The sequence below is a fragment of the Podarcis cretensis genome (assembly GCF_951804945.1).
Source record: "Podarcis cretensis genome assembly, chromosome: 2".
Lineage (NCBI taxonomy): Eukaryota > Metazoa > Chordata > Lepidosauria > Squamata > Lacertidae > Podarcis > Podarcis cretensis.
Window position 1 is genome coordinate 92,767,742 of NC_137171.1, and position 27,119 is coordinate 92,794,860.

General features: G+C 42.1%; 1 long non-coding RNA gene across 3 annotated transcripts; it reads right to left on the bottom strand.

The window, feature by feature from the left end:
• Positions 1–1,867: 1,867 nt before the first annotated feature.
• On the bottom strand, positions 1,868–26,546 carry LOC307209227. Of its 3 annotated transcripts, XR_013835446.1 has the most exons (4): positions 26,451–26,540; positions 11,183–11,341; positions 8,113–8,229; positions 1,868–2,141 (listed from the first exon to the last, which is right to left on the bottom strand). It is a non-coding gene; the product is annotated as an uncharacterized lncRNA (long non-coding RNA). The 3 variants fall into 3 exon arrangements; XR_013835445.1 differs by lacking the exon at positions 11,183–11,341 and having other exon boundaries at positions 26,451–26,546; XR_013835447.1 differs by lacking the exons at positions 1,868–2,141; positions 11,183–11,341 and adding an exon at positions 5,125–5,239 and having other exon boundaries at positions 26,451–26,546.
• Positions 26,547–27,119: the final 573 nt, after the last annotated feature.

Sequence of the window (27,119 nt, forward strand, 5' to 3'; positions counted from 1 at the left end):
GACTGAAAATAAATAGGCAATTATATTTTTCCCCATTACAAGCTCTGATGGGAAAAGGAATAAGACTGGAAAAAAGATGGATGAACACACCTGTAATGAATGCAGCTCGTGATTGGAGGAAGAATGTGTAGAGACCAAGGCAGCGGTACTAGTTTTAAGAAGTATTTATTAATGCCATTTATTCAAGACATCTCATCCATATAGCACATCCACACATTCTTGGCAGGAATATAGTTTGATTGTTGCTCTGTCAAACAAAGTGTCCAGCTTAGCAGTACAGAGAAGTGGTGGAATGGAGCAGTTAGGATCTCCATTCTGCCCCTTGGGGGTGCTGCAGAGGTCGCAACCCAAAGGTGGCACAGCAGTCTCTGGATTGCAAGACTAATTTGGAAAGTTTTCAGGATGGCAAGACCCTAACATAATCTTTCCAACCTCAATCTGAATGCCTCTTGGTCTCAGGACTCAAAGACCTTTCCTGGCTACATGTCTCAGAGGTCTTTAGGATCTAGCCACATGGGCACTGCTGCCCTGAAATGTGCAAGTTCCTTTCCCAATGAAGGTTGTTTTCCCTTAGTCTGATGTTTTGCTTGAAATGTATTCCTGTTTGCAGCCACTGGTCCCTCGACCTTGCTTTTCCTGTTCTGCCAACCACCTTTCCAAAGGTCCACTCACCGTTCTCTCATTCATGCAAGTTATAATTGATTACATTGCACATGGTAAGAATAAGAGTATACAAGAGTATATTCACAAAATCTTCAGATGCATTTTGCAAAATAATACCTGACTTAATTTTGGTGTGTGATGCCCTGCCACAGTGCCACTACTCCCAATTAGGATCCTTCTGAGCCTGCCTTTAGAAATGAAAATGTTGGAAAGGTTTGTAAAAGCCATTTAAAAAACCTCAGGAAATAAAGCTTTGCTTTGTTGTGCAAGCTCAGGCAAATATTCCAACAATAAAAGCCAATGTTATTTGCTCTCAGAATACACAGCAGCTAACTCAAGTTAATTTATTGCCCAATGATGGGTGTAAGCAATGATCTTGTCCTCTCTACAAGAGGTATAAACTGACTTTATTAGATTAATAGAGTCTTGAGGAATTTATATTCACTTTCCCCAACAGCATTTCTGTCACGATGACTGGCCTATGTATCCCTTATCTGAGATCAGCTCCTCTAATGTATAACTGAAGAGCATGCTGCAGAATCTTCTAAGTGGCTTTTCTCTGTAAATGCGTTATACTTCCAAAGGTAATGATTTCCACACCACTGCAGAATACATTTATAAAACTAATCTGTTGAAGGACTAGAAGCTAGTGAATTGAATACCAAGAAGAGTGGTTAGTCTCCTAGTTATTCCTGTGGCTCAGCGCTATGTATTATTAATGCCAAAGTTGTCATGCCTGTAAAAAAAAAAAAATGAAATATACTTCCATCTGAACCACTCATTTAAACCAGAAGGCATTTACAGTGGTGCCCCGCAAGACGAAAAACCCACTAGACGAAAGGGTTTTCCGTTTTTCGAGGCGCTTCGCAAGACGAATTTCCCTATGGGCTTGCTTCGCAAGACAAAAACGTCTTGTGAGTCTTGCAAGTTTTTCCCCTTTTCCCCCCTTTTTCTAAGCCGCTAAGCCGCTAATAGCTGCTAAGCCGCTAATAGCGCTAATCCGCTAAGCCGCTAATAGGGATGCTTCGCAAGATGAAAAAACCGCTAGACGAAGAGACTCGCGGAACGGATTATTTTCGTCTTGCGAGGCACCACTGTATTTGTTCCACTGATGGTGAATAGCAAGCAGATCTCTGTGATGTTGATCAAGTACAATATGATCTGCATCTGGCATAATCCTAGAGATTCTTTATCTTTGTCTATCTCCAGAGGAAACAACAATACTCTGTATCATAATGTTAATTTATTTTAGCTCGACTGTGACTGCACTGCATACAAAACACCTCATGAAGTAGGCTCCTTCCTCCTCGTATCTGATGAAGGCAGCTCTTGCTTCTTAGGATGAAGTAGTCTCTTGTTTATGAACATTCATGCGACGATCAGTTTGTTAGTCTCTAAGATGTCACAAGACTGGTACTTTTTGGTGCATGCATAACAAGAGCAACTCTATGATGAGAAACTGTACTCTGTGGACTGCTCTTGAAGACAAGAAAGGACAAATATTGCATACTAGCACAAATACACCTATTCTCTCTCTCTCTCATTTTTGCACCAGTGATTTATTTATCTTTTGCTATCATAATGATAAGTGATATCTAATTGGCATGTGTCCGTAGAAGGAAGAGGGGGTTAATTTTTGGTGAGTCTCACTCATACCTGCAACCACCACTAATAATAATAATAATAATAATAATAATAACAATAATTATAATATAATATAATATAATATAATATAATATAATATAATATAATATAATATAATATAATATAATATAATATAATATAACTGAGAGAGCCAGTGTGGTGTAGTGGTTAAGAGCGGTAGTCTCGTAAATCTGAGGAACCGGGTTCGCATCTCCGCTCCTCCACATGCAGCTGCTGGGTGACCTTGGGCCAGTCACACTTCTTTGAAGTCTCTCAGCCCCACTCACCTCACAGAGTGTTTGTTGTGGGGGAGGAAGGGAAAGGAGATTGTTAGCCGCTTTGAGACTCCTGAAGGGGAGTGAAAGGCGGGATATCAAATCCAAACTCTTCTTCTTCTTCTTCTATTTATACCCCACCCATCTGGTTGGGTTTCCCCAGCCACTCTGGGTGTCTTCCAACAAAAGATTAAAAATACATTAAAACATCAGTCATTAAAAACTTCCCTAAACAGGGCTGCCTTCAGATGTCTTCTAAAAGTCAGATAGTTGTTTATTTCCATGACATCTGATAGGAGGGTGTTCCACAGGGCAGCTGCCACCACCGAGAAGGCCCTCTGCCTGGTTCCCTGCAATTTTACTTCTCGCAGTGAGGGAACTGCCAGAAGGCCCTCAGAGCTGGACCTCAGTGTCCAGGTTGAATGATGGGGGTGGAGACACTCCTTCAGGTATACTGGACCGAGGCCATTTAGGGCTTTAAAGGTCAGCACCAACACTTTGAATTGTGCTCGGCAGCCACTCCCAGTCACTACCCCAAAACTGCTGCAGATGGCTGGGAAACCCTCAGCACATATGGGGAGAGGGATGCAGCAGGAGGAAGATTCACCCAAAAATTATCTACCTCCCCAACATGCTGGTGGATGCCTTCAGTTAGCAGAAGGTCATATGAGCCTTATCCCAAGTTAGACTATTGGTCCATTAAGCTCAATATTGTCTACACTGACTGACATTTTTCAGAGAGGGGACTTTTCCAGCTCCACCTGGTGAAGCCAGAGGTTAAGCCTAGGACCTTCTATATACAGAGCAGATGAGCACTAGCCCTTCCCAACTGAATACAATACAGTTCCATGTGGTTTTTGAAAAACCACAGTCTCTGTCTACCGAGGCAGGTGCTGATTCAATATGATATTGTGGTTAATGTATACTAGATTGTGTATATTCGCTGTAATTTGGGGTGGGGGGAGCAGCTTCATTACAAAACTGGAGCAGATGTTCTATCAGGAATGCTTAGTGTTGTGCCAAATTGAATTGAACTGATATTTGTTGCAAGTTTGTATAATTCAGGTAACTTAACAGGCCAGCAACAATCCTTTGAATGGGTCATTCTTCCTAGCTTTGGGCATTTGGTGTATGCCAGCTCTGTGTGAGAGAAGCTGCATTCAAATGAGAGAATATACATTTAAAGGTGCTTGCAAACTGAAACATGGCCAAATTCAATAAATCAAAACTTTTCCAAAATGAAAAGCCATAACTATCAACACTGGCTTCATATCTTCCATCCAATATGAAAAACATTAGCAATAGTTTTGTTAAAATTATATGGCAAATGCTTGCTTGTAGCAGTCAGCATTTCAAATCAGAAACGGCTCATCAGCCAGAGCTGAGCCAAAAGTTCAGAAACTCAGTGGTGGATGTTGGCGGGGCCAGATTTCACAAAATCACAGCCTGTCACTGCCTTTTATGGCTACTGCCTTTTTCATGGTCCCAGGTGGCCGAGATCGTGTTCCTGGGAGGCTCAGCTGCTCTTGGGCACTATCTTACCCAACAGACTCTTTAGGAGGGTGCCACATCATTGTGTGGCATTGTCATGAAGTTGGGGGGCATCTTTGTGGAGTGGATTTAGGGGGGCATTCTAAGAGGAAAGTCACTGAAAACTTCCTCCCTGAAAACTGATGGATTCTGATGGACAGGAGTAGGCACCCCCCTCATATAACTGACAGCCTCAAAAGAAAATGGTGGTAATGCCATGTAGCTTGTGGTTGACCTCAGGCTCCCCCTTCATATTCACTGGCTCTGGAAACTGTTTGATCAAGGGAAGGGGCATTTGCTTAATGTTCAGGGGAAATGATGCAGTGCAGGAGATGACAAGAGCTCCAGCAAATAAAAGTGAAAAATGCAAAAGTAATATGAGAAATATCAATCATGTACTTTACAGCAGCACTTTACAGCCCTTGCTATTTATATTGCATGAAAACTCACAGGAAACCGAAGCCAGGAAGAAGGAACACAGGAAATGGAGGAAAGCTGCAGAATCCCCACTATGGATTCCGAGACAATACCACATAAAGCAAAGAATCTAATAACTGGAGATATTAAATGTATGTGGATCTATCGATATACATTTCATATTAATCTATGAAAGCTGGTCTCTCTTTTTTCCTAAATTAAATATGAAATAAAATAAAAGAAGGCTAGAAGAAAACTTATACAGTATTACCAAGACAGCAGAAACTTTCATGGCTTAGCATGAATGAGCAAACATGGCAATGATGAATTTTTAACCCTGCCTGGGTGAGGAAAAACAAACAAAAAAAAATTCCTTCCAGTAGCACCTTAAAGACCAACTAAGTTAGTTCTTGGTATGAGCTTTCGTGTGCATGCACACTTCTTCAGATACATACACTGTGTATCTGAAGAAGTGTGCATGCACACGAAAGCTCATACCAAGAACTAACTTAGTTGGTCTTTAAGGTGCTACTGGAAGGAATTTTTTTTTTTTTTGTTTTGACTATGGCAGACCAACACGGCTACCTATCTGTAACTGGGTGAGGAAAGACTACTATATGGGAAATAAACACAAACATATAAATTTATTACACAGTGAAACAGTATGGGGCCCCTTGCATTACTTCTGTCTTGCATCAGAAAGTGTGTCTCTGACATAGGAAAAAGTAAAAAAACCTCTATCACACACTGAGCCTGGATTTAAAACCATGTTCTTGTGAGTCTTTCTGTTCCCCTTAACAAATGTGAATTTTGAAAAGCCTTTTGGATTCAGTCTTCACCAGTAATAAGACGGGACACTATTTTTTGGTGGCATATTTTTTATAAAAATCCATTGACACACAACAGAGCATTGCAGTACTGAAACAAGAGAGGACCACATTTAGCATCCCAAGTTGAAGGACATCAGGCAACAATTATGGTAGTATAAGCACATTAGCATTATTGAACTAGAGGGACCAGGGACCTGTTTCATCATAAAATAGCTTCCTGTGTGTCTCCAGAAAATGGTAATGTTTCTGGTAGCTGCATGGTTATTTATGCCAACATGCCATCTACCAACCAGTAAACGTTTTTACCAGTAATCACCAATCCTTCACCTAGACAAATGTCATTTCCCCTAATCTTAGATGCATGTGGGGTGCCTATAACCAGCCATTAAATTCACCCAAGAAACCTTTGAACTAGAGACACTTCCTGGTTTGCAAATGAAATCTGATCTACTCATGCAGGAGAATGAGATGAGGGAATCATGAAATGAAAGACTTTAGCAACTCTGGGTGCTGCTGCAGGACACCATTTCTGAATAGTACAGTGGTACCGCAAGTTACAAATGCCTCGGGTTACACTTCAGATTACAAACTCTGCAAACCTGAAAGAGTTACCTCGAGTTGAGAACTTTGCCTCAGGATGAGAACGGAAACCGTGTGCTAGCGGTGCAGCGGCAGCAAGAGGCCCCATTAGCGAAAGCACGCTTCTAGTTAAGAACTGTTTCAGGTTAAGAACGGACCTCCGGAACAAATTAAGTTCGTAACCCGAGGTACCACTGTATAACAACAACAAAATCTTACCAATAAACACATTTGTATTTATGAATACAATGTATAACCTGCAGAAATGTATACACATTGCATTATTTCTTCTTGTGAGCATCTTCTTGCTACAAAAGGCATTACAGTGGTACCTCAGGTTAAGAACTTAATTCGTTCTGCAGATCCGTTCTTAACCTGAAACTGTTCTTAACCTGAGGTGCACTTTCACTAATGGGGCCTCCTGTTGCCGCTGCGCCGCCGGCACGTGATTTCTGTTCTCATTCTGGTGCAAAGTTCTTAGTCCAAGGTACTACTTCCGGGTTAGTGGAGTTTGTAACCCGAAGTGTTTGTAACCTGAGGTGTTTGTAACCCAAGGTACCACTGTACTCTGGGGAAGAGGGAAGGGGTCTTCCACTATCACCTTCAAACTGAAGGGGCTTGGAAAGAAGCCCTCACCCTTAATCTTCAAAGCCCCGGGACATTCAGGAACAAACTATGAACAGTCCTTAATGTAGTGGTTTGTTCTCAGTCCCTCGGGCTTCTAGTCCAGCTATTCAGTACTAGTTTCCTAGTTCAATGATTTTTTTTCTATAGCAGAACATTACAAATAGTAAATCCACCCATCCTGCTACAGTGGTACATTCTAACATGCTACCTCAGGACTCACCTCCTCAAGGGTAGCCAATCTGGTGTTATACAGCTGCTGATGGACTATAATTCCCATCACCTCTGACCATCAGGGTGGGGCTGATGGGAACTGGCTACCCCTGCACAACCTCATTCCCAACTCATTCTGCTGTGAGTTTCGGCTGTGTCCTGGTCGATTGGCCACTATGCCGTGTGTGTGTTCCTCTTCTATAGACCCGTTACCTTCATACTAGGTCAAAGTTTGAAGCATACAAGCCAGCTCTTCTGTGGTTGGAAGACATGTTAATTGAACATTTCCTGCATCAGTACCAGTTGTTTCAGACTGGCACTGGAATACAGAGAGTTTTGTTTCTTTCTTTCCTACGGCTCTAAGCTGCTTAGTTCTTTCTCATGTTGGAATTGTATCCTCTCTGGAGAAATTGAGTAATCTCTCTTTTTGTTGTTGTTCTACAGTGCAAATCCTATTTGTGGGTTGACTGTTGTTGATGTTTTTATTCTGCCCACCACCCTTTTTTTCATTCACCAGACCTAACATTTGAGGTTACAAACCCTGAGACATTTGGCTTCTGATCAGTGAATACCGGCTTCATTTTTAAAGAGCTCTGCATCAATTGTTCTTTCTCTAGCTATTTCCCAAGAAGCTAGATCTATTGGGTGTTTATTTTATCCTTGGTAATTCACTTTCTTTCCTTGTGATTAGGAGATGAATGGATTTTTTTCCCAACCTGTTAAGGAAATCCATAAAGAACAATCTGACTTCTGTTGGGAAATGGCCAAAGTGACATTTTGTGAGTGATTAAGGGAAGACAGAATGTTATTCGGTTGCCAACATGGAGAAAGCCAATTCTAACAAAGCCTAAAAGAGCTAGAAGGGAAATTATAATGAATGAGTTGGTTCTCTGTGAAGCATATTAGTGTCAGAATATCTTGCATTCTTTTAAATATTGACAAGACAGTACACCATTTGCTGTTTTATATTACAGTGCAGTGTTCAGAAAGAAAGAGGCACAAAAACCCAAGGGATGACTAATTTTATATATGAAATGGAAGCAAACTATGAAAACCATTTCTGCCCCGAGAGAAGAGATTAGAAACAATGTCATGTGAAACTAATACTTTCATTGGGATTTCATGAAGTACAAACCATCTGTCTTCCTCAATTTGTTTTCTTTATTTCAGATGGTAACCTATACCAACCCAAGGGCTTGGCGCATTAAGAATTCAGCACGATGGGGTGGGGTAAATCAACAAGACACAATGCCCCAATTAAGAAACAAAATGCCAACTTTAGAAATGGACTTTTAACCCCAACCATTAAAAGTCAGCAAAATGTATGATGGCCTTACTTTGTGAGTATTCTCCAGGTTGCCTGCATGATACATCTCTCTAATTACTTTTCTGATGGCTGTGAAGCTTTGCTGTGTAAGTTAAGTCTCTCTTTGTGTTAGAAATCAGATGTTTGCCTGGAATTAGAAAGATTTCCATTTTTTTCAAAAAGAAGAGATATATTTGATAAAAATGATGATCGCTGCTATTGGTATTCATAATTTTCATTTTGTTTTCATCATATGACAGTGGAGATTCAGATTAGAATACACTGCTTGATTTAGATCAGGAGAGATTCTAAGACAGAAAATAGATCAGAATTATAGTGTTGGAATGAAGCTGTTCCTTGAGTTGAACCCAGTGCAGGATGATAACAGAATTCTTTAGCTCAGACTTTCCAAACTGGTGGCTTCCAAGTGTTTTGGACTAACATTCCCATCAAACTCACTCAACAGGGCCATTATCTCACTGCATTTCATGAGAACATAAGAGCTTAAGAAGAGCCTGCTGAATCAGGCCAATGTCCCATCTAGACCAGCATGCTGTACTCACAATGGGCAGCCAATGCCTGCAAGAAGCCTGCAAACAGGACTTGAGTGCAGCAGCACTCTCCCCGCTTGCAACTCCTATTCAGAGGCATATTGCCTCCAACAGTGGAGGTAGGACAGAGCCATCATGGCTAGTAGCCACTGATAGCCATGTTCTCATTTATTGTACACCACTTAGAGGTGCTTTTAAAAAACAAACACCTTTATGTACATCATAAACAAATAAATATAACTTTTTAAAAATGCTTTTTATTGGTTTTCAAAAACATAACAAATAAAACTTACACTTTTATGTTCAACATTTTGTGTCTTCTTATCTACCCTGCGCAATTTTGTGCCCAGACTTCCTTCCTTCCCTGCTTCGGTTTTCCCATTTTACATCCTCTCTTACAGATTTTTATTTACACTCTATCCACATCACAAGTTTTATGTTAGTCCTGCTACAGTTTTTAAACTTCTACAATTATTTCGTATATACAAACAAATTTACTCCACTCCTCTTCAAACTTTGTCACTTTTTGGTCTCGAATTTTATAAGTCATTTTTGGAAATTCTGCATACTCAAATAATTTCGTCTGCCACTCCATTAAACTTGGAATCTCCTGGGTTTTCCACTTTGGGGCCACAAGAATCCTAGCAGCAGTTGTTGCATACAGAAATAACTTGCAATCTTCTTTTCTCACTTCCTCTCCTATTATCCCTAGTAAAAAAGCCTCTGGTTTCTTTGGGAAGGTGTATTTAAAGAGTTTTTTCATTTCATTATATATCATGTCCCAAAACTTTTTCATTTCAATATAACTTCCAGAGGACACCAGGTTGTGAAGGGCTGCTACAAATCAAAACTGTTTCTGAATGGTTCTGTGGGGAAGAAGCTAAGTCCTTTCCCACTTATTTGAGCACATAGAATTCTGGCTATGCAGCAAAGCCTGTAAGAGGAGGTCGGGGAGCAGAGACCTGGCAAATCTCTCCCTGCCACCGAGCTGTTAAAAAGACCTGTTAAAATTCTCTGTCGTTCAGGAGTTAAAAACCCCACTATCTGTCACATTTAATGGAAAGATTCCTTGAGGGTGGTTCCTCTCCAGGAAGGCAATTACAGTTACGAAATCCAGATACATAAAAGCTTCTTTATGGGAGACAACCAGAGATGGGAGACCTGAAAGTGTTTTGGCCTGTGGTGAGTGGATCTCATCCTACCCCTAATTGACAAGCTAGACATCAGATCCCCTTTCTGGTACAGAGGTTCTGATCTTCTACTGTATGTATCTAGGGTGCCTTCCTTTAATTCTTGTAGCTGCACAATGTATGAAATGAAAGAGAAGCTACAACAGTAGAACGTAGATAGTTACCTGTGGACTATAAGAAAATACAATAGATATTCAGAAACTTGAAGCGGGAGGCACTGTGAGTGAGTAGCTCCTGTGTTCAAGAAATTGGCCAGTTGCTTACCCTAATGGAGTTTTACTCCCCCTGAAGGAGCAAGTTCACGGTTTGCAAGTGCCAGATCCAGCTCTGTCATTGGGGGCCCAGGTAGCCTCAGTGGCTAGAAGTACCTTTTACCAACTGTGATTGGTTTGACAGCTATGGCCATTCCTGGACCTGGAAAGCCTTGCCACAGTAGGTTGCGCACTGATTACTTCAAGACTGGAATACCGCTTCCCTCACACTCGACCTGGAAGCTGCAGTTAGTGCATAATGCTGCAGTACAATTGCTGACAGGAGTGAGGCCTTATTGGCATTTAAGACCTGTTGCTGATCTGCTATCAGGCCAGATTCCAAGTGTTGCTATTAGTACAGTGGTACCTCGCGTTACATACGCTTCAGGTTACATACACTTCAGGTTACAGACTCCGCTAACTCAGAAATAGTGCTTCAGGTTAAGAACTTTGCTTCAGGATGAGAACAGAAATCGTGCTCCAGAGGCACGGCAGCAGCAGGAAGGCCCCATTAGCTAAAGTGGTGTTTCAGGTTAAGAACAGTTTCAGGTTAAGTACGGACCTCTGGAACGAATTAAGTACTTAACCCAAGGTACCACTGTATACAACTTGGAACCAGTTTAACTACGTTTTGCCCCACGTGTGCCCACTCATCTGCTTCGACTGGCGGAATTGGCACTTCTATAGGTGCCACATAATACCTGTTTGGCAATTGTAAGAACTTGATTGCTTAGTGCCTAAACTTTTGAACTCCCTGCCTATTGAGATCAAGCAGGTGCCTTCACTGTACTCTTTGTGGTGCCTGCTAAAAACATTGTTGTTTAGACAAGCCCACCCAGATGCTTAGAAAGGGTCTCTACAGCCACAGAAGGTGCTGCATCACCCCAACAGTTTGAGTTTGACTTCACCCCCAAAAGCACACTCCTCCATTGTCTCCTGAGACAGGCAGATGCCAATAACTATTTTAACTTTTGTATGTTTTGAAGTGTGGTTGTGAATTTTTCTGTTTTATCTTATTTATAATAATAATAATTTTATTATTTAAACTCTGTCCATCCGGCTGGGTTACCCCAGCTTCCAACATATATAAAAACATAATAACCTTTTACCTGTTTAATCTTTTGTAAACCACATGGAGGTTTCATTTACAATGAAGTGGTGTCTTTTATGAAATAAATAAATAACGGGGAGGTTCACATTACTGCAGTACTATTTAGGTCGTTCCTTTGTAAGAGGAATGACGAGGTATCCAATGAGAAATTCAATATCTGAAATTAATGATAGCAGAGTAACTCTATAAAGCTGAGGCTTTAAATAACAACATCAAAGTCATATCATTAGGCCTTCCCATTTCAACTAAGCCCTTTCAGTCGGGTACCTTGGGATAAACGGTATTTGCCGCATGAACCAGCGCTTGGAACAAAACGTTACCTGTGCTTTGCACAATAAAAGACTAACTTGTGCTGTGCCAAGGAATTTAATGAGCTATGACTCCAAATCCCCCATAGGGAATAGTTCTGGTTTATTGTTTATCCACAGCGCTGCCTAAGGTTCTGTATGAGTGCTTTACACAAATACTGTCATTCACGTGGAAGAGAAATCTATGCAGCTGAAATGCCAACTGTGCCTCTTTTTGCAAAATAGCAGGCTCTTCGCCAAATCTAATATTTGTTCTGCTTTAGGTTTGTGTGTGTGTAATAGTAGTCAATGAAGCCTTCCTCAAGAGTAGACCCGCTGAAATTAACAAGCCTTTCTAATTTGGGTCCATTAGTTTCAATAGGCCTATTCTGAGCAAAACTTAAGTCATTGAGACTAAGTCGCTGTTGAAAAATTTCTGCCTTTCAGTTGGCAAGGGAGTTTTATCTGTACTGTTTGATCTAAGACAGATCATCCCCTCATTCACATCACCACCTGGTGCTGCTGCAACCATCAGGACAGAGGCAAAAAGGTATGTGTGAATCAGTCCTTATAGGCCTGATGGGGAACCTTTTTTAAAAAAAAATACTGTTTTTATTTATTTTCATGGTACAGAAGATAAATTTTGAGAAAACAATGCTTTTTGCAGCTCACAGGCCACATTCCCTCATTGGCAACCATTTGGGAGTTGCCAGTGGTGGGTGGGGCCAGTAGCAAGAGTGGGTGGAGCATCTGGTTTGACTCGTACCTTTGCACAGTAAAACTCAGAGGTAAAATACCCACCCACGTCTCTTTATCCTTAAGCCAGGAAGAAGCATTATCCTGGTTCAAGGATACACTTCATGCATTTAAGGGTGGGGACTGGGAATAGGAGAACTCCATTGCCCCAAAGTACGTATAATTCAACGAAATCTCACCCTCACCCCCCAAATTTCACCTGCCACAAATAACATGGAGAATTTGCGAGGCTATTTTAGCTCAACTCCAGCGACTACCACTTTTCTCAGTACAGTGGTACCTCGGGTTACATACGCTTCAGGTTACATACTCCGCTAACCCAGAAATAGTACCTCGGGTTAAGAACTTTGCTTCAGGATGAGAACAGAAATCATGCTCCGGTGGCACAGCATCAGCAGGAGGCCCCATTAGCTAAAGTGGTGCTTCAGGTTAAGAACAGTTTCAGGTTAAGAACAGACCTCCAGAATGAATTAAGTACTTAACCCGAGGTACCACTGTAGCTCCTCCTTTCCAGTAGCATCCTTAAAAGTAATAAAAAATACTATTAGCTTCTATAAAATGACTACAAACTGGTAATGTTGTTACCAGAGTTTCTGGACTAGAGATGGCCAATCTTTCAACATTAGCACTCCAGCTTATATTACAATAAGGCTACTAGTTGTGTCGTTGTCATCATCATCATCATCATCATCATCATCAAATCAGTAAATTACCTCCCTACAGTAAAGTCTCAGTTGTGCTGGTAAAATTCCCTGTCAGGTCAGAGAATACCAAGATATGCATTTTCAGACATTTCTCAAAGGTCTGTTTCAATTTCTGCAGAATCTTTGATTGAAATCGGACACCTTGCATTTAGGTCTCTTGTATTAATTTAAGCAGGAACTTTGGCCTACTTTTTAAATAAGTTTCTTGAAAAATTGCAATATTAGTTCTATGTTAAAGGAGCTTTTTTGCCTGAATTCTTAAAATGAATAAGCTGATCCCTTCCTTTCTTTTATTCTTTATTTCTTATGGTTTTCACACTTACAACCCTGTTGGAACATCACCAGTGGGGGCCCACAAGGTCATTATTTTGGTCAATGAGAAGCAAAGGTAACTTTGTACAAACCCCTCAATTTCTTATTCGCTTCTCCCAAGAGGAAGCCCATGTATAATTTAAATGACCTCTTGTTTTCATTAATTATGTATCTGATGAATTGCTACTGAAGAAAAGAATCTGGACTTTTCATCTGTGACAAATCCTCATTGTTATTTTGCATATAAAAGGAAAAGGAATCCATCTCAGGACATGAACTAAGAACATAACTGAATAAATATGGTGTCACAGAGAGTTGGAAATATAGCATGTTAAATTATAGAAATTGCACATAGTTCTCTGTAAATGGGCCATGCTTCCTCCATTCGTAAAGAGCAAGGTTGCACACAGGTATATCTGACAATATTTTTCTCACTCCAGACACTAAATGTGCATCAGTTCGGACAAGGCCATTTTTTCTTTATAGGGAGCCAGGTGATGCCCTTCTTATGTCCTTGAGTCAATTTGACTGCCAAGCTTCCTATATATCGAGGCAAATCTTTTTTTCTAGGGATCTTCAGCCTGGAATTAGTAGAAGTTATGTTCAACTTCATGCCAGCTTCTGCCAGGGAGGCAGAGAGAGACTTTGGCTTCTACTGCCTTTTGCTATACAATGGTACCCCTAGTTAAGTACTTAATTTGTTCTGGAGGTCCGTTCTTAACCTGAAACTGTTCTTAACCTGAAGCACCACTTTAGCTAATGGGGCCTCCTGCTGATGCCGCGCCGCCAGAGCACGATTTCTGTTCTCATTCTGAAGCAAAGTTCTTAACCCGAGGTACTATTTCTAGGTTAATGGAGTCTGTAACCTGAAGCGTATGTAACCCGAGGTACCACTGTACATCTTCTTTAGCCCTGTAATATATTTTTATTCTGGGTGGTATTCCACTAACTTTTACTCAGAGTGGTCCAAAGGATCAAAAAAAGATGCTCTGAAGCAGCAAAGGAGCATAAAGGAATTGACCTACTGTTCTCTCATTTGTTCTCTCCCCATATGTAGTACATCTTTTCCCTTTCAGCAGGTTGGGCAATTCCTACTTTGAAGGGGATGGGTTATAGTCATGGGCTCCTGAGCTTGCGCCCTTAAGCCACAAATAATTATAGGGATGAACCTGCAGGTAGGTGCCCTTCTACCAGCTCAGAATATTTCTCTGTCTTGCACAATATTGTCTGACTGGCAGCAATCTTTCCCATCACCGGCTTGAGCTGGAGATCCTGCTTGAGCTGGACTTCAGACTCAAATGGTCTGAGGACACATGGTGCAGCCACCTTGCTAAAGCTGAGCAGGCCTGGTCAGCATCTGAATGGGAGTCCATCTGAATGAGAGACCACCTGAGAACCCTATGCTTTGAGTTCTATCACGGCATCCATGGACTGGCTGGATGCAGAGGCATGATGGAAGGCACCTGCCGGGGAGCCCCCTAGGGAATTCCCAAGGGAAGAATGCTCTGAGCCAGGGGATTGGTGGGGGGATGACAATGAGCAGTCAAAGGGAGAAGAGGGAGCAGACTGGGAGGAGGAGGTTCGGGAGCAACAGGGTTTAATGAGCAGGAAGAGGCTGTGGCAGAGAGCTGTGCAGACTCTGAAGCTGAGTGTAAGCAGGCTGTGGAAGAAGTCAGAGAGTCTTCCCCTCCTGCTACAATCAGCTCCCCTGCCCCCTGGTCTCCCAGAATGTGCAGAGAAATGCAGAGGGCAGAGCAACAAGAGGCAAGCAGGTGAAGGCTTAGGTTACTAGGGAAGGAATCAAGGGAGGAACCTTAGAGAGCTTAGAGAGCTGAGGGAAGGTGGGGACCTTTAGTCCTCACAGCTGCTTCATTAGGCAAGACCTCCTGGAAAGAATTGCTGTGGCCACTAGGCCTGAGCTGTGGCTTGTTTCCTTGAATAAAGAGTAAACTTCACTGGCTTCGGGTAATTTATTGTTTTATTGCTGACTCCAACCCCGACACAGGGACCGGGCTATAGCTCAGTGGTAGAACATCTGCTTTGCATGCAGAACCCTAGGTTCAATCCCCGCATCTCTGGATAGGGCTGGGAATGTCCCCTGCCTGAATTCTTTGGGAGATCTATTGCCATTCAATGCGCAAAATAAGGAGCTAGATGAACCAATGGTCTGGCTCAATACAAGGCAACTTCCTACTCTCCTTGATACAAGGGATGGAACTTTGGACCTTCTGAATGCATGTCTATGCTCTACCCTGGGGATATGTTCCATTCCCAAGATGGGGGAGTTGAAATAGGGAGCATAAAGGAAGATAGGAAATTACTCCCTTTGCTGCACATCTTGTCAAGAACATGCATACTTCTCTGTCTGAATGTTAAAGCACTGTGGGTTTTGTCTCAGGTTGGGTACAGGGGACTTCTATGTTTATTTATGAGAGTGGTTCTATGTAAATATTTCACAAGGCCATGCCCATTGCGGCCCCTGGGATCAGTCAGCCCCTTCAGCATGGATTATGTCCCTTTGCCATGCAAACAGCTGGAGTTCTTCAGTTAACTCAGATTTGTGGATGAACACTAGAAGGGCAAATGCCTCCTGTAGGTTCTCTCTGTGTGTGCTTTTCTTTTTTAAGTTTTCAAAATGCATCTGTTGACAAGATATAAAAGGCACCTTTCTCCTCCTTTGATGCGCAGATTTCTGAAGAAGAATGTATTCAACTTGGAATCACAAGAGACAAGATTTCTGTGATTTCCCCAAACGGAGGAGGAGCAGGTGTTAGATTAACAGCACATATCACACCGAGATGAGAGGATTCGTATCCACTCATGGATCCTGCATCGTAGAACTGTGAGCACCACTGAATAACAATGAGAAAATTAGATTCTGAAAAGCACCACTAAGAGTGCTAGATGCCATCTCAATAGGCATAAAACTGGAGGTGTTCTGCAGCAAGGTTAAATTTAGAAAGAAAGTGATTAGCACTGAACTATCCCCCCCCCCCAATAATGGGCACAGAGGATTCGTAATTAGTTTCAGTTCAAGACAGAATACACGTTAGTGCAGTCCATGTTTTGGCTGCTAATCTCCATATTTCTGATCAGAGAACCTGGGCTCAGCAGATCTGCAGCTGTAGCACAAACCAGTGAGCTGCACAGGAATACCACCTCTCGTTTTCCCCTGTAATAAATTTTAGACTCTTGTTTGAAATCAAGTTTCTAGCCCTCGTTGCTATAAGCTCAGTGGCAGAGCACATGCTTTGCATCCCAAAGGTTCCAGGTTAAATCCCAGCAGGGCTGGGAAAGTCTCCTGGCTACAACCCTGAAAAGCTTCTACCAGTTGTAGATGTTAATAAGCTAGAGGAGGCAAGGGACTGACAAAGAACAAGGCAATGATTCCTCCCAAAAAAATGTAAGCCCCCTTGAGTTAGTACCCCTACACACATAAGTGCATGCCATCCATTCTAATGTCCTGCTCACATTTAGTGCATAACATAGCTTTAACAATTCCCTCCCAACAGCATCTCAAACAGTGCAAGAGAATGGCACCATTTATGCCATTTTCCTAATGCTTCACCAACCTACCTCTGCTAAAGTAATGGATCAGCTATTGCTCTTCAAGTTAATACACTGTGTTTTGTTTCTCTCACTGGTTGGTTGGCCCTAGATCACTACATTCTGGCTACCAGACCAGAGCACTCCTTCTGGATTATGGGAGCCCCACTTTTTAATCTTCCGCAATTATTTTGATCAGCCACAGCCCTGCCAGCACGCCTGCTACAAGCGAACAGTTTCCTAGACAAATTACATCATTTGGGTCACTTCTAGAGGACCTGTTCATTGTGATTTGTTTGCACAAAGTTTGTGGGGCTGTTAAAGTGTCTCCTCTTTCTTGAACATTCGTTCTGATTTATTTCTGGAGAGGTTATATGATATGGCATCAAATGAGTTCTATCCCACACTTTCCCATCCATTTCCTCTCTCTTTTTTCCCTTTGTGTAAAAAATCCAATTCTGGAGATGGAGTGGGTTTGTTACACAAAAGTGTCAAATCAGCTTTAATTGCTTAGCCTGGTTTTCCCAGGATGTGATTGAATCCCACCTGAAAATAGTGATAATCCGGAAGCACCCATAGCTCCTGGTTCAGGCCATCGTTTGGACCATCACCAAGACTTCAGATGAGAAGTCTATCTAATCCAGCATCCTGTTCTCACGGCGGCCAACCAGATGCCCATAGGAAGTCTGCAACCAGGACATGAGCTCTCACTTGCAGTTCCCAGCAATTGGTATTTTTAGAGGCCTGTTGTCTCTGTTACTGGAGACATATAGCTGTGCTGACTAGTCGTTATTAATAACCTAATCTGCCATGACTTTCTTTAATCCCCTTTTCAAGCCATCCAAGCAGTGTCATAGTTTAACTGTCTGCTGTGTGAAGTGCTTTTGCTGGTCTGCCCAGGATCTTCCACCAGTGAGCTTCACTGGATAACTCCAGGCTCTAGTGTTGAAGTGAACAAAGGGAGAAAAACCACTCTCTATCCACTGTGTCCTAGCTATGCATAATTATATACACCTCTATTGTGTCCTACATTACTTGTCTTTTTTCTTCTTTTTGTCTTAGTGGAAAAGCTTATTAAAAGAGAATTGGGCGGGGTGCTTTCTGTGCTCTATAATTACATATTCTGCCTGTTTCCTCTGCGCCGATTACCATTATTCATCCAACAGGCTATAGTGCATAATCATTGTGAACAAAACACACAAATCCAACTGCAAGCAAGTTTCTACTGCTGATGAAATACAAATGTTGATTTTGTGGAATGAGAAACAGTAGCAGGATGGTAGCTAAAAGCAATTTCAGACTCCTCTATTACAGGAGCATCAAAATTGAAAGTAATCTGTTTTTATGTATCTGGAAGTACCTTCCACTTTGGTCTGTGTGCATTCTAGATATATGACAACTAATGCGTTTCATTGACTACTAGGTTAATATTCTCATTTAACGGCTACTTCCTAGGCAGGAAATGTACCTGCCATTAGGTTCTTTGGAAGAACTGGGTTTCCAAGATACAGAGCACTTTCTGCAAACTTTCATGGTGCATCTCTTACATTGAGATTAATGGCAAAAACCTGAATGGGCTTCAGGACCTTAACATCAATATAGTAGAGCAAAGTTCAGTGTAGGTTCACAGGACCATGATTAATAAGCCATATGTATGTATTCCATATGGATTTTTCTGACATGGTTGTACATTTACAGGTTTTCACTCTAATCTGTTTACCCCCATAGATAGAGGTTCCCTTTCCTCTTTTCTTGTTGGAAATATATTCCACATTATATCTGACATAGGGCTCATCCACACCTCCATTTGCCCCACTGCTTTCACTCTAGAAAACCTGCAGTTTAGCGTTGAATCAGTACAATTGGCAATTGGTTTGCCACAGATTCCCATTTGTTCTGATTTAGTGCTAAGGAGTAGTTTTCCAGGGGAAAGCAGAGGGGCAAAAGCAAAACCACTCAGAACCATGCGTAGGAAGCACAGGACGCGTAAAAAAACCCTTCTCAGATTCATGATTTCTAGTTACAGATAGGTAGCCGTGTTGGTCTGCCATAGTCAAAACAAAATTAAAAAATTCCTTCCAGTAGCACCTTAAAGACCAACTAAGTTAGTTCTTGGTATGAGCTTTCGTGTGCATGCACACTTCTTCAGATACACTGAAACAGAAGTCATCATGATTTCTAGTTATGGGTCAAGAAGTGAGGGTGAGGGAGATGTTCGTGGTTAGTTCTGGCACCTCTTTTTCTAGCAAAACAGCACTGACTGTACTCAAATCATAACTCAACAGGCCATATTCAGAAAGGGTTGGGAAGCAAACACAAAGTAGGGGGTGGAAGAGACTAGTCAAATGTGTCATGAGTTTTCAAGCTGAGCATGGCAGTAGATGTCAGAGTCTTCTTCCCAGTGTGGCTCATCAGTAATAGGCAGGAAGCAGTCTGTGCATAAGAGGAGCTGTGGGAGTTCTCAAAAGTTAACAAATTGGCAAATCACTGAACCAGTCAGTCATGGAATTATTGTATCATTCTTAAAGCAAGCACCTCAGGGTGCAAAGCATAAAAAGGTTATGAGAAGTCAGTTCAAACCAATATGCATCAAATTGGAGCTAATGTTGAGCCTGAGAGCTTAATGTATCCAATACGACCAGTTTCCGTAGCTGGGAAGCATAATACACAAAAGGTGGTGAACCAAAAAAGATGTCTGTGGAGGCAGAGGCAAAAATTCTGTAGGAGAACATCAGGCAAAGTGAAGCCAGAAATGTCAGTGAAATGAAGGCACCATAGGCCATGCAAAGCCTTGTAATTTATTTAACACCAGAAGTATAGAAAATCAATTTATACCTTACTCCAAGTTAGCTGAGCGCTCTCTCTCTCTCTCTCTCTCAATGAGGGGGCTTTGCTGTTGGAAAGGCTTCAGCTTCTAAGTACTGTAATTTAGCTCCTGAAATGTGTGCTAATGGCAGGTGAATGGCTAGATATCCCATTCAAAGAGAATTGAAGACCCACACACATGCACACATGGGGTAGGGGGAGAGCTCTATGCTTTCAGGCATCAAGCTGAGAAGTTTCCCTGAGGCACAAGTCTTCAGATCTAATAGCAAGACAGATTGATCCCCTGATTTATAAGTGCTTCAGGAGAAAGTTCAGATCTAAAAATCAATGCTTTGAGGCGAAAGAGTTCTTGTGTGGTCGGAATAAGAAATACTATTAGGTAGGCATAGTGTAAATCTAGATAACCTTCTCCAACTCATAGCTCAAATAAAGGCATTTATGATCCAAGGGCTGGGTATGAAACTTACATTCATAACTACAGATCATCAGCCTAGCCCAAAGAAAGGGAAATGGAACACAGGGGGACTCTTGGTTTCTCTCCCACCCACCCCTAGTAGTTTAAGACTAGAAATGTAGCCCCACTGCTCACTGAATACTAAAAGAGCTGTCCAAGGTCCTGACAAGGAAGGTGGAAAGGGGCAATACAGCTTGGTTGGACTGGTGAGGGACCCTTCTGAGCTGCTGAGGCCAGTGGCTGATCCCTACCATCAAATAATAATAATAATAATAATAATAATAATAATAATACTCCAGCCACTCTGGGCGGCTTACAGCACATATAAAAATAAAGTGTGCTGCCAACCCTGACTTTCCAGATTCCAACATGAAATGTGAATATTCCATGCCCATGGGCAGATGGTGGTGCTGATGCTCTTGCAGGAGAGGCACAAAGTGGCCAAACTAGCATCTGTGCACAAGGACCACAGTCTGTGAAACCTCCAGGTGGCACCTCAGGCCCAAGAGCATGGAAAAGAGCCAGCCTGGTGCTGCTGGAGCTTAAGCGCCCAGGGTGGCACTGGGAGAGGACCGCCACTGGGTCTCCCACCACTCACCCCTGAAGCCAAATGCTCCCTGCTCATGCATTGCTTCTTGGCAGCTGGTTAAAGGGACAATGACACCTCCCACAACCAGGCAGGCTGCTGCAAATTTGGTTGGAGCCAGGCAAGAAGAGGCAGAAATAAATGGAAATAAAGTGAGTGTGGATGAGTGAGCAAGCCAAGCTTTTGGCCTTGCCCAGTTGCTAGGTTATCTAGTGCACATGGTGTTCTATCTCTCAACAAGAAAACAAGAGCCAAAGGGGGGGGGGTGCTAGCTCAATGCATGGGCCAAGCAATTATTTGGTGACAAAAAAAGGAAAAGGCAGGCAAAGTGAGATTTTGATGTGCCTGAAACTGACACTTTGAACAAACTTGAATTTTAACATCCCAGTTCACAAGATGATTCAAAATGATTTGTGTGCTAAAACATTTTCTTTTGTATTTGAGAAAGATAATCGAAGATTGCTGCGTTATTCATTTTTGCAATTTAAAATAAATTTACCAGTTTCAAGTTTTGTGCTTTTCATGGGGCAGGCACGGAGGTGGGGGGGCAGTCATACAAGGAGTTAGTTTTGCCTAAGGTGCCTGGCACCAGCACTGACTACAGTTAGCATGAGCCCAAGCCAGCGTGGTCAATGGTCAGGGATGATGGGAGATGTAGTCCACAAAATAGTTGGCTGCCCTGACCTAGCTCATGTTTTGCATTGTGTGAGGTGGTGCAGAGGTCAGGGTGGTGCAAATGCTCCGGTGGAGCCAAGCTGGTGCTCCTGAATATGTTGTTGCTGTTGTTTAGTCGTTTAGTCGTGTCCGACTCTTTGTGACCCCATGGACTAGAGCATGCCAGGCACTTCTGTCTTCCACTGCCTCCCGCAGTTTGATCAAACTCATGCTGGTAGCTTCGAGAACACTATCAAACCATCTCGTCCTCTGTCGTCCCCTTCTCCTTGTGCCCTCCATCTTTCCCAACATCAGGGTCTTTTCCAGGGAGTCTTCTCTTCTCATGAGGTGGCCAAAGTACTGGAACCTCAGCTTCACAATCTGTCCTTCCAGTGAGCACTCAGGGCTGATTTCCTTCAGAATGGAGAGGTTTGATCTTCTTGCAGTCCATGGGACTCTCAAGAGTCTCCTCCAGCACCATAATTCAAAAGCATCAATTCTTCGGCGATCAGCCTTCTTTATGGTCCAGCCCTCACTTTCGCTCCTGAATATACTCCCTTGCTATTTGTTTTGGCAGAGAAAGGGATCAAGAGAGCAGAGCTTCTGGGCCCTGCTGCCAGAAGTATACAAAAGGAAAGCATTTGGCAGCACAGAAAGCCGAGGAGGTCGTAATGGACATTTTCTCCACTGCTGAAAGGCTGATCAATCCTTTCAGTGAGTTTCAAGATGATTCAGTGTGTTCAGGTGTTTGCACAAGTGAGGTTACAATTCATTTGCTATAGGCTGGACAGAAAGGTGAAAAGTACAGATGGAATTCTTCAACAACCATTTGCTTTCCCCAAAATTTATTCTCCCATCAAAAGGCATAACCTGAAAACATACAGTGATCAAACCCAAAGAAAAGCTGTGCTTTCTGCAAAGATGTCATGTTGCAGTGTGTCGAGAAATTCATTGCAAGAGGAGGGCAACAAAGATGGTCAGTGATATAGAAAGTAAATCCTATTTTTGAAAGCTGAAGGAACCAGCTATGTTTAACATGAAGAAGTATAGGCTGAGAGGTGACATGAGAGCATTCAGGTATTTGAAGGGTTGTCACATAGAAGAGGGCAAAAATTCAGACCTTGCAAGTGTCCCCATTTTCCAGGGACAGTTACAGATTTACAGAAGCTGTCTCAGTTTCTGATTTGATCCCAGAATGTCCTACTTTTCCTTAGGATGTCCCTATTTACACCAGAGAAATGTTGTGGGGTATGTAGTTATGTGACCCATGAGCCAAGAAGTTAAGTAACTATACAACCTTTAGAAGACATCTGAAGGCAGCCCTGTATAGGGAATTTTTTTTTTGTAATGTTTAATGTTATATCATGTTTTTATATACAGTGATACCTTGGGTTAAGAACTTAATTCGTTCTGGAGGTCCGTTCTTAACCTGAAGCTGTTCCAAGGTACCACTGTATGTTGCAAGCTGCCTAGAGTGGCTAGGGCAGCCCAGTCAGATGGGTGGGGTATTATTATTATTATTATTATTATTATTATTATTTCCTATTTTCACTGGAGAAATGTTGGAGGGTATGAAGACTTATTTTCTGCTGGCCCAGAAAGCAGAATCCAATGTACTTTAGTTGTAGCAGGGTTGATCGCAGATGCACATGAGGAGAAATAATGTAACAGCAAGAGCAGTTTGACAATGGAAACTTTGGTGATCAGTGGGCTCTCCCTCACTGTAGATCAGAGGCTAGACATATACCTTTTGGGGCTGCTATAGCTCTGGATTCCCTGCACTGAGCAGGAAGTTGGAATAGATAACCTAGAATTCCCCTCCAACTCTATGGTCTTATAACTTCTAGTAGGGCACAGCAAATGAAAATGAAAACTTGTATTGACTCTTTGGGATCTGTTCCATAACTCCTCCATAACTTATTAACTTTCCTTAATCTAGAAGGCTATCTTGCTAATATCCTCACATTCCACCCCCAGTCCCCCAGGATGTTGCAACACACTATGATCACATTGCTATTATCAACAAACAACATAATGTCCTTCCAGCCGCTGGTAATCTTGGAGAAAGTTCTTCTGAACTGGTCCAAACTTTCCTGCAAAGTACAAATGGATGCCTTTGGACTTTGGCACAGATCAGTACAACTTCAAATGAGACAGAAGAGCTGCAGCTGAACAGCTGGTGGTTCCCAATCCATTAAGAGCTCTGCAAAGGAACAGCAACTGCAACCTACAATTCAGTTAGAAAAAGCTTCTTCCCAGTGGAGGAAGAAAGGAAGGAATGATTTCAGAAATGTGCCTTGCATATTATATGGAAAGATGTAGGACACTACTTAATAGAGAATGTTTGTTCAGGGAACTGAGGGTAAGAACTAAGATGTGGCCATGAAGGATGGCTAAGGATATTCTTCATGTGCTATTAAAGAACTTCTGAAGATCAGTTGTGGACAGAATGAAGGGGCAGCGTTGCCTACTTGACCTCCAGCCAAGCCACCACTGCATACTGGGAAGAAGAAAGAGGCAAGGCAAGGCAGTGGCGAGGTCAGCACAGTGCAAATGCACCAGTGGAGCATTTGCACCACAGCAACCTTGCCACCACTTTGCCCCTTCCCCCTCTCCATCTCGGTGTGCAGCAGCTACCTGGCCAGGGGGAGGTCAGGTAAGTGATGCAACCCCACCACACCATATGCTACTGCTCAATATTATATTCTGCACTTCAGATGCTGATGCTGCAGTCCTTTGCATCAGCCAGAAGCCACAATGACCTATTGCTCTCAGTTGGCCATAGTTGCAAAACTGGGTTGCTGTTTTTATCCTCCCCCCAAACAGCTCAACAATTCTGAGCAATCCACCCACCTCATGTATGCTCCTCCTGCCTCCAATAACAATGGGTAGATCACTGCCATTTTTTTTTTCATACTGGGAGTAGATCACAGTCTCTTGGGAGTTGGACATGCCTGCACTAGATGTGATACAGTGAAGGCTTGGTGTGGCGAGTTCCCGCCTCCCCCCAGTGGCAATAAAGACACATGACACAGATATTTAAGGTTAATGGGCTAAATATGGCCACAACGTTATTGGTTTTATGTGTGATGGGCTGCTTACTGTAGTGTTTCAACACGAAGAATTCTCTGATCTTGGAAAAGACATAACATTTCCAGAATCAATATATGGTGATTTTTTTTATGCTACCTACATGGAAAAAAAATAATGGAGGATGTCAGTCATTCCTGATGCAGCCTGCTCTACCTAGCAATGTCTTCATTTCCTGACAAGGCCGTGCATGCCACCGGCCAATAATGCGATATATCAACATCTCAAAGTGGCGAATTGCCAGGTGCTGCAGTGGAGAGCTCTCAGGTAAAGATCATTTACTCCTTTTCCTCACCACGGCTAGTATTTAGGAGAAAACATGCTTGGTGTCACTTGGGTACTGGATAGTACAGCACTCTGAGGCAACAAGCAAAGAAACAGTTGTACAAGGAGGGACCCTGCCTTGTTGTTCAGCTACCCTGTGAGTCAGTTTTGTTTTTTGTGGTTTTATGCCAAAAACCAGCCTGTGATCCTCAGATAAAGGGTGGTATAGAAATGTAATAAATAATAATAATAAATAGTAGTGTCTCTGGTCCCATGCTACAGAATACTCTTCCAGCAGAGATTCAGAGATTCACTTTTGGCTTTCAGGATTTTTTTAGATTCAGGTAGGTAGCCGTGTTGGTCTGACGCAGTCGAAATATATATATAATTGTCCAGTAAGCACCTTAGAGACCAACTAACTTTTTTCTTGGTATAAGCTTGCGTGTGCATGCAAAAACCCTGAAGACCTTTTTCTACTAACAGACCTATGCAGCTGTTTAAAGCATTTTTGATTTGTCAGTTGTTTTAATGATTATTTTGTTTTATATGTAGAACACACACACACACACACACACAAATAGATAAATAAAATACTGTGGTGATCAATATGGACACATATTCATATTTCTTTATGTTCTATCCCGTCTTTTGATCTGGAAGAATCCATAACAAACTAAAGTGGGTGGTAGTGTACAATAATATGCAGTAGATTGTCCAAATCTCTGAGTTTCCTTTAAAAACAAATGAACAAACCAAGGTGCAAACTTTGAAATTACAGAGAATCATTAAGCTGAATGACCAATCAAACATTAAGCAGCTGCAGTGGCCTTTGGTGGGTCAGGGAGAAGCCCAGGACATTAATGTCATTAATATATTTATAAAATCATTAATATATTTGGCCTTTCCATCTCAGCAACCCCATCCTGAGTTGTGACTACAAACCTGAGATTGGGAAAGTGAAAAAAATGTGCACGTCTCTCTCTTTCTCTTTCTTTCTTTTGGGGAGGTTAGGCTATGGGAGCAGCTACTACTGATTATCTTCTGGGTTTTAGGAGCATACTTTTGATAACATGAGGATTACAACCAAATGGGAACTGTTGATTTTCCTGGCTTTAGGAGAGGACTTTCACAGATCTTAATGGGAAACAAGCAGAAAGGAAAGGAGTTGCTTATTCATCATAAGACAGCTGACTTAATCCATAGGCATAGCCAGTAGGAACCCAAGGAATGAGCTAACAATAGGGTTTGGGGGTTGTTTTTCTATCATCTCTTTGGAGGTTATACAGCAGATCGGGAGAAAGGCTTCTATTTCCACAGAGATGAGAAGAAGTGGCAGCAGGGGGTCCAGCGTACAAAAGGAATGTATTTTAGACAGACGAAATGTGGCCTCATTCCATTTCTGAAAATTGGTCACACGCCAGTAACTTGAGAGAGATGATTCATTTCAGTGACCTGATTGCATTATTGACCAAGATTCCACAGTGACCTAGAGAACTAAGTGCATGGGTTTTTCCTCCCTTGTAAAAATGATTTGTGTGTGCCACTTTGTCAATCTTGCTTTTAAAGCTGTGAAGGCCCGGTAATGTAGGTGCCAACAGCAATCTGACACCTTGGGATGTAGAAGTAAAAGAAAGAGTTTAAAAACTCCCAAAATTCACCTCTCCCCTTGTTTTCTCCTCCGGTGGGCATGAATTATGTTTTTTTTTTAAAAAAAAAAAGTGTGTGTGTGTGTGTGTGTGTGTGTGTGTGTGTGAAAAAAATAAACATAAATGTTGCAGGTTCCTTACCTTTAAACCAGGAGTGAACCTGTGGCTCTGCAGATGCTGTTGGACTTCCAACTGCCATCATTCCTGACCTTTGGCCATGCTGACTGAGGCTGATGGGAGTTGGAATTCAACAACTGGGGGGCTCTTCGTTAAACTAGGTTCAGCCACCTCCAGGGATATCATTGCCAAACTCAGCACAGGGGTTCCTGAGTCAGGGAGATAGTCTTTGTCAATGTTTGAGACCATTTTGAATCACCTTGGTGAACCCAAATGTGACTTTGGGATGACTCCACCCAATTTCTAGCAAACACACAAATTACTCTATCCATTCAAAACTCACAACATTTTTTTTTCTCTCAGCGAAACCCTGGGCAGTGCTAATAATAAATAAATGCAGTTCTCTATCTAGATACCACAAAGAAATCGCCAGATGGACATATAGCCTAACAGCTGATAATCAATCAAAAACTCTCTCCAAAGAAGATTTCATTTCTAGCTCTTACGGGTATAGTTGTCAATAAGCCTATCCAGGTTTAATTTGCCTTAAACCTTTTAAAGAACATATCAGCTGCCATCTCTAGATTCCCTGCATTTGTGCTAATGGCATCCTGCAATAATGAATTCCATAGGTTCGTTGTATCTTGTTCATTTGGGTAAGACTTGGCACCACCTTGACTGCACTCTCGAACT